Below are 8,466 nucleotides of genomic sequence, written 5' to 3'. Positions count from 1 at the left end.
CAGGACACTTGGCCTCTGTGACACTTTGTCCCTCCCTCTAAAATGAACACTAATAGTGCCAACGTCGCCCGGTGGTTGTGGGGATTAGATGAGGGCACCTAAGCCTCTAGCTCAGAGCAGACGCTCCGTTAGTGAGGGTTTCCTTTCTTCACTGCCTAAAGAGAGAGTGGCGAAGCTCAAGCATCACTGCCCGGTGGGGAGACCGGGCAGGGGTGCTGCAGAGAATGTGGGCATCCACCTAAGTCCCTGGGCTCCTTCCTCTGCTGGCTGACCAGGACAGGCGAGTGAAACACTGGGGCTGCCAGACCAGGGTCGGGGCTCTAAGGGTGGGGAAACTGGAGGCCGGGCGGCATAGCGTCCTTTGCTAAAATGGCATCCTTCATTAAATGGCAGAGAGGAGAGTCTTTAATGGGGTTAGTGTGGAAGAGACCAAGTGGTTAGAGATGTTGCGGGTCCCGTCAGGACACTGGCTTTTTGTGTGACTTCATAGAAAACACAGGGCCAGGGAGGGTCTCGTTCATTCAACAAAGTATTGAGGGTCTAATGTGTGGTGGGACCTTGGCTAGGTGCTGGAGGTACAGGTAAGTAAAATAGACAAGGTCCCTGCTCTTATGGATTTTACAATCTAGTGGAAGAGACATACAAAAACACAAACATAAATAAACAAAATATAAATCTAAAATTAAGAACGGTAGGAACTGTGGTGGAATTATTAAGGTGTAGTGAGTGATAATGGATAACGGGGGAGGGGAGGAATCTCCCCAGGGTATTCAGTGCATCCTTTTCCAGGGAATTCCATTCTTGATATCCATGGGGTGTCCAAGTTGGAAGGAACCTAAGGTCTGGGTTCACCTCCTCCAATTGCCTCCGCTGTGCCAACATGGGCACATCGGCCATAGTTTTAAATCTTCTTGAACACCTTCAGTGACTTAGATTTCACAAAGCATTCCTATTCCTTAATAATAAGTATTGGAAAGTTCTCTCTTTATGTTAGGTTGAAATTTATATATCTGTCACTTCTACTCATTCTTGATCCTGCTGTCTGCTAGCTGGAAGCTGCTCTAGGGAAAAATTCCTGTCACTTGCAACTAAATGTTTTTTATTATCTCACATGGATTTAAAAAAAAGAGAGAGAAAAGAAAAAAGACAAATAATTTGTTGGCTCACATAACTAAGAGATTGCTTCAGGCAGAGCCTGATCAAGGAGCTCAATAAGGATACGAGGCATTAACTCTTCATCACTAGGCTCTTTTCTCCTTTTGTTGGATCCATTCTCAGGCTCTAGGTACTTGGAAGATGCCCCAGGCCTAGGAGCCTGCAGGTATGAGTCCAGCATGTGGCATTCTCAGCAATCCCAGTCAAAGCTTCAGAGCAGCTCACCACCTCTGATGGGGTCAGGTGTCCCGTCCCGGGTCAATACCAAGAGTGGACAGAACCACGGGATGCCCTGATTGAGCTGAACCACGTGGATACGACAGGAGCCAGGGATGGTTCAAGGCGCACCCCCCAAATACCTGGACTGGGAATGGGAAAGGGGGTGGTTCTCGAGAGGAAAATAGAGGCAAGGCTCCCAGAAGAAGCGTGAATGAACGCCAGACCACGGAACAGTAGGCAGTCCCCCCACCTGCCCCGAGTGAAGGTGGCTGGGTGGGGTTTGCTCCAAATGGAGAGTGCACGTGGAACGTAAAGTACCCAGTTCTTTGGAATGTAAAGTACCCAGTTCTTCGAATTTTCAAGAGACCACAGAAACCTGGATTTGCAGGTAAAATCCCTCAAGTTTTCAATGTAGCCAAATAATTGAAAAAAAAAAAAAAAAGAAAGCTTTTGGCTGGGACGAGCAATAACCAGTGTGGGTCAAGGCATGGCACTCTCACCACTATGTTGGTAACCTCTGTCTAAATCTTTTTGTTTTTTGCAAGAAACATTCCTTTAAAAAAATTTTTTTTCCCCCACGTGGTGTGGATTTCAGGGCACTGCTGTCCTGGATACCTACCCCATCCCCCACCCTTTCTTTTTTTTTAATGGGAACAGTTGGAGGTTTAACAAAAACTCAAAGGAAAGCTCTAAGTTCCCACATACCCTCCTCCCCTGCTCACACACCTTGACTCTGTTTCACCTGGTCAGGAGGGACATGGCGTGGGCTCTCAGGGTGGGACACTGGAGATCAGGCGGCATAGCGTCCTTTGCTAAAATGGCATCCTTCATTAAGTGGCAGAGAAGAGAGTCTTTAATGGGGTTAGTGTGGAAGAGACCAAGTGGTTAGAGATCTTGCGGGTCCCGTTAGGACACTGGCTTTTTGAGTGACTTCATGGAAAACACAGGGTCAGGGAGGGTCTCATTCATTCAACAAAGTATTTATTGAGGGTCTAATGTGTGGTGGGACCTTGGCTAGGTGCGGGAGGTACAGGTAAATGAAATGGACAAGGTCTCTGCTCTTATGGATTTTACAATCTAGTGGAGGTCGCAGGAACCGGGCTCCCCGGGGCAGGTCACTGCGCCTCGCTGGGCCTCCTCTCACATCCGGCAAGTGGCAAGAAGGTTCCTGACTTCCCTGGTTGGAGGCGGGGGCCCAATACCGCCCAGCCCGCCAGGCACCCAGCACACAGGAAGGGGGGACGGCCCAGGTCTCCGTGCCACCTGCGCGAGGCGCGCAGCTGCTGAAGGAACCATATTCTGCTGGAGGTAAGGAAAGGGCGCATTTAATTTTTTTTTAATTGACCTGTCACCTATGTGCCGTGAACGGTACTTACCTTAAGTGCCACTCAGTGGATTTTTGCATATACCTGTGCGCACACACCTGCGTGACCCTCCCCCCCCAACCCCAGATCACAAGATAGTACATTTCTGGCACCCAGAAGGCTCAGACGATCTTTTTTATGAGCTATTTATGGGACTGGAGCGCAAAGCGAGCCTAAGAATTGGCATCAAAATGTGCACGCCTCCTCGCGGAGAACCGATTGTCCGTATCACAAAGGCCGCCATGCGGCGAGCACAGAGCAGGCCTGGTGAGGGGATGCCAGCGGCCGGGTAACCTTAAAGGGGCGCGTGACTAATCAGCACAGCGGTTTCCACGGCAACCCCCTACACCCGCACCGGCCAGGAGCGTCTCCTCATAATGATCGCGGCAGACGCAGGGATCCCTCGGATTCAGATTGCCTCCCCACCCCCCGCCTCCAAACTCCAAGCCCTTTGCACAAATGAGCCAGGCCATGGGGCTCGTCCATTAATTAAAGGTCCCCACGATGGCGACCGAACAATAGCTCCATAGAAGCTGTCACCTCAGCGTCCTCCTTGGTCTCGCACTGGGTCCACATCACCTCCTGAAAATTGCAGAGACATCTAACAGAGATGCGTAATTACACCCTTAATGTGTCAGTTTGCACATAAGTTGCACTCCAGCCCTATCAGTCTTACATCTGCCTCACAAAAGCCAAGCCCCATTGTCCTCTGTCGCCACCATCCTTTATCCCCTTTGATTCGAAGTTTGCGGTCTGGGAATGTGTACCTGTCTCACTCTTAAATATCCCATTACACCAGCTTAGCTCATAAAGGATCTGCCCTGGCGCTTGGGAAAGCAGGGAGTGTTTTCCTGTTCCTGGTAAGATCCGTGCAGTGTTTGGGCTTGGAGAAGGAGCACTGGACTAAGAGTCCAGACACTGGGAGATCTAAGTGTGACCCAACTAAGCTAACGGCTGTGGCAGGTGGGACATGCCCTCTGACCTCTCTCTAGGACAGTTTTCCCTTCTAGAAAATGATGTCGACGCTTCACAAGGCCTTTTGTCCTTTCAAGAGAGGACATGTAATACCTGCTCTTGTCAGGCTCTGAGCCTTGTCCAATGGTGGACAAGGAAGCAGAACCTCGGCTCCTCGCGGTCAAACGGGGGCGGCCGTTACTACCTTGGTGGGTGGGGGGAGGTCAGATGAGAGACACAGGAACAGCATCTAGTACAAAGTGGGCTAATGCCTGACTCCTGGGCCCACCTATAGCTGGAGGAACGTTACTGAGCATCCCTTGCGTAGCTTGCGCCGGGCTGGGGTGGGCACTCAGTGGCCGTGACGCAGAGCCCCTTCTTCATGGGGTTACTTTCTAGACGGGGCACCGACCACCTACGAGTGAACGAATGGGTCTCTAACGCGGAGGTGGGGCCGAGCGCTCTGAAGCCAAGCGCAAGGCTCAGAGGATGTGAGTAGTGGCAGGCCGGGGTGTTAGGGAGGCCACAAAGACCACTCAGAGGAGGGGCGCTTCACCAGAGTCTGCAGGAGGCGAGAGGTGAGCATTGGGGGTGGATGGGGTAGGGCCGGCCGCAGGAGCAAAGGCCCCGGGGGTGGTTCGTGGCTGCCTGTTTGGAGAAGGGTGAGGATGCGAAGGGAACGAGTACGGGGACAGAGAGGACAGGAGGCTGTGGACGGACCAACCCCGCAGGGTGTCCTGCATCTCAGTTTGCAGACACTGTCCCCTGGGTAGACAGGTGATTGATTAATAGAGCTCCCTTTTATTCCCAGAGGGATGATTTATAATATCATCACCCAAGTTTTGGGCCTCGGAGAAGACTTTGGCTTTGACTCTGGGTGAGGTGGAGCAGGAGGGACACTGTCAGGGGCGAACCACAAAACAGTAGGTGGTGCCCCCGACCCCGGCTGAATAAAGGGGGGCTGGAGGGGGGGACTCAGTCCAAAGGGATCACGCTGGCCATTGGGGGCCCCCAGGCCACCTGGAGCCTGAGGGAATGGTCTGCGGAGCTGTCAGCAAATGCCACCCTCTACGGTGAGCAGCAGGGGCCGAGGGCACCATGGGGGACATGGGTGGAATTTTTTTGGGGGGTGGAGGCCCCAAACACACTGTCTTCTCCTTTGTAGGAGGCGAGGGCGGTGAAGAGCAGGGGCGGGCAGAGGCAGGACGGGTGGGCACTGAAGAGAAGCCTGCCGAGGCCCCGTGCCCCCCACATCACCTGGAGGAGTGTAGCCTGGGGAAGGGGGTCTTTGGATTTCGAGGGGAGAAAAGTCCCTGAATTGGGACTAACTTTGCATAAAATGTGCCTCATTAGGAAGTGTATAAATCAAATTTTTGTATTTTAAGGCACCAGAGAATATTGTTAGTTGAATTTCCTTCTTGATTTTCTAGACTCCTAACATTAGTGTCTCTTGCCCATTTAGGAATATTTGAAAAACCCAGGAAAGCATGGCGAAGGTACAGTGACATTCAGGGGCAGTCGGGGCGAGGTAAATGCTTACCAGCCCCTGCTGGGACCACGGCAGCGTAGGAAGCAAAGCCTTGTCCTGGTGGAGTCCACACTTGCGAGGGGAAGCCTCACGGGACAAAGTCTGCACTGGGGTCACCTGTTACAGCGTCACACGTGTGCAGAGCCTCGGGAGCTGCGGGGGCGGGGACGGGGGCCTGGCCTGCTGGGGCGCTGAGGGGTCTTCCCTGAGGAAGTGAGGGAAGCCGAGGGCTCTCGTAGGGGCTGTCCTTCAGCCAAAGGAGAGCGTGGGTGAGTGCAGGGGGGTTTCCAGCAGAAGCCCCAGCCTGGGCGAGGATGCGGAGGTGGAAGGGGCTTGAGTGTGTAAGAGCTGGAGGGAAGCCAGGGGCGCTGGGGCAGGACCATGGGGAGGGAGAGGGGGCCCAAGCAAGCTCGACCTGCAGGCCACGTTGTTTCAAGGACAAGGGAAGCAAGGGGAGGATTTTGAGCAAAGCAGTGACATGGTCAGAGGTGCTGCATTGGAGCTTTCTGGGAAAAGATGAGGCATAAATATATAAACCTTCAGCCAAGAAGATGGTTGATCCCATTTCTCAGAGGTAATCACAGTGAAAGTGTTCACATGATTACCTGCCCAGGTTGTTTCTCTGCTTCTCATCGAATATCTTACATCGTAAGCACTTTTATGCACTCTTCATAGGTGCCATTTATAAATCTGCACATCCTAATAATCATTCATGGATTGGATATACTGTGATTTATTTAAACATTTCCTGATGAATTGGGGGACTGAACATCCCACTTTGCCTGGAATGGACTTGAGTTCATGTCTTTGCCCTGGAATGACTGTCGAGAGTTCCACTTTTCAGAGGGTCCTGGTTTGGATAGAAAATGATACGCTCACCCTGCCTAAGGAATAAGAATTTGAGTTGCTTACGTGATAACTTTAAATATTCTTGCTTGTTGCTATTGCAAATAACCCTGCCATGAATGCATTGCAGCCGATCAGAATGAACGAATCACTTACCCACAGCCAGCCATCGCTAAAAGAGCTCTTAGAGTGCCTGTCACTGTGTCTCTCACATTTGCGGCATGCGTGTACCATCTGCCACTGCAGCACACACCACCACACTATCCTTTGCTTACTGTTCTTCTTTAATTCAACTCCCCTTTCAAAAACTTCTGGGAATGAGTTAAGAAGGAAACATGATGGGGCTCCCGTAAATGGAAAGCCAGTATTGTACTCCATAACTAGAAGTGGCATAATCATGAGTTCAAGGGACACCACCCAGTGCTATTTTACAAGCACTGTAAGTGCTTGGTGGTGTTATCCGCCCCCTAGCATCAGGCTTTCTCTTTAATAAAATTGGAAGGTTTCACGGGGGACTGAATACTTTCTCCCTGGTTCCAGCGGCAGGGCAGGGTCTAGCATTGCCAGCGGGAATTGGATGCCTCAGAGCTCGGTGGGCATGAGTTTGGATCTTCCTGGAAGGGCTTTAAGCCTGAGAGAGGCGTGGTCACACCAGCGACCCTGTGCTGTTGGAGGATTCATTTAGTCACTCATTCATTCGTTCACCATGGGACTTCCCAGCCAGTGATAAACAGAAACCCACTGTAACTGTATGCAAGGTGAGTGCTATCGGATCTTTCATTTCGATTAGTCATGATCGGATTACTATTTAGCATTACTTTTGACTACCTCTGTCCGGGTGGGGGTGGGGTGGGGTGGGCTGGCTCCTCTGAGAACATGGCCAGGGAAGTTCTTTCTGGGGAGGTGATGGTCAAAGTAAGACCCGGAGGAGCCGACCCGGCAGGGCCGTGGGCAGGAGGGCGTCCCGGGAGCGGAAGGGCGAAGGCAAAGGCCCTGGGGCGGGCGATACACTGGGGCGTCCAGGGACAGCACGAGGCCTGCAAGGCTGGTGGGGCCGAGGGCGTCTGAGGCATTGGTCCTTCGTGCTCTGGGAAGCCACCTGGGGCCTTTAGGCTGGGAGGGAAGTAGTTTGAGAACCACAAAGTCCTGGCAGACGCTCCCAGAGATTCTCCCAACGCCACCAGGAGGCTTGTTCTGCAGTCCCCACCTGGCAGAGGTGGGAGCAGAGTTCCCTGTCCTCCCTGGCTGCAGAGAAGCAGGTCCCTGAGCGAGACGCAGAGTCCAAAAGGAAGCATCTAAACATCTATCTGAGCTGTGGCCGGGGCAGACAGCAAGGGCAAGGGAAGACTCCAGAATTCAATTAGGTGGTGAGGAGATGAGCAAAGGAAGTCGGTTGTGACCTCCTGGGCAGGCATGGGCAAGAGGGGGGCTGGGGAGCTTGTGGTCTCAGATCAGACAGAAGAATTAGGTAATGGTGGGACCAGAATCTAATTGCCCAGGAGACTAACCTCTTCAGAGGAAATGGAATCCCTTGTTGTCATGGCGACGAATTTTAAAATGGGCTCGGCATGTCATCAGCAGCAGAGGACCTGGACATGGAGACATCACACCGCCCAAAGAAGTCCAGGGCTTAGGATTCGGTGTGCCCGACACCCTAAAGCAACAAAGACTTCACAGTTTCTTTCTTTGTCATCCAAATGTCAGAGGTGAGGAGCCCAGGATTATGTTTTATTTAGCCTTTGCCGTAGAACAAAACACCCTGAACCTTAGTGGCTGAGAACAATGAGTATGTCTCACTGTCTGCCCGCTGGTCTCTCCTGGCTCTACCCCTGGCTGAGGTGAGCTGGGGGTGGCCCAGCCTGGAAGGGCCACTTTGGCCTCACCCATGTGGCTGGGCTGGTGCTGCTGGCTGGGGACCCTCGTCCTCCACGGAGGTCTCAGGCCAGCTTTCCAAGAGGGCAAATGTGGACGCTGCACGGCCTCTTAGGGCTCAGCTTCAGAAGATCCAAGCAAGTCATGGGAGCAGGCATCATTCGGGGAGAGGCAACGAGACTTCACTCTTGCTGGGAAGAGCAGTGAAGCCGCATTCCCAAGACACAGGTGGGGTGGGAGGGAAATCCAAACCCTCCCTCGCAGGCGGAAATGGTGTCCTGCCCTCTGAGGTTATCAGAATAGCAGGATGCGTGGCGCTCACCATCCCCAGAGAAGGATGAGAAGGGCACTGGTCCTCTGGGCCCAAGGTGGTGGCTAGAATCCAGCCATCGCACCTGTAGTTCAGGTAGCAGGATGCAGGTGGACAAGAAGATGGGGAAAGGACACACACACACACTAGCTGTCAGTTAAGAAAGGCTCCCAGAAATTGCCATGTAACACTTCTGCTCCTATCTCTTTAGCAAGAGG

At 52.6% G+C, this 8,466-nt stretch overlaps 1 long non-coding RNA gene across 2 annotated transcripts; it reads left to right on the top strand.

The window, feature by feature from the left end:
* Positions 1-3,146: 3,146 nt before the first annotated feature.
* On the top strand, positions 3,147-5,425 carry LOC143683815 (uncharacterized). 2 transcript variants are annotated; one of them, XR_013175671.1, is made up of 4 exons: positions 3,147-3,701; positions 4,092-4,270; positions 4,504-4,615; positions 5,155-5,425. It is a non-coding gene; the product is annotated as an uncharacterized LOC143683815 (long non-coding RNA). The 2 variants fall into 2 exon arrangements; XR_013175668.1 differs by having other exon boundaries at positions 3,147-4,270.
* The last annotated feature ends 3,041 nt before the right edge of the window (positions 5,426-8,466 follow it).

The sequence above is a fragment of the Tamandua tetradactyla genome, chromosome 1 (assembly GCF_023851605.1).
Source record: "Tamandua tetradactyla isolate mTamTet1 chromosome 1, mTamTet1.pri, whole genome shotgun sequence".
NCBI lineage: Eukaryota > Metazoa > Chordata > Mammalia > Pilosa > Myrmecophagidae > Tamandua > Tamandua tetradactyla.
Note: the sequence above shows the minus strand (reverse complement) of the source record. Positions and strands in the feature narration are given on the sequence as shown.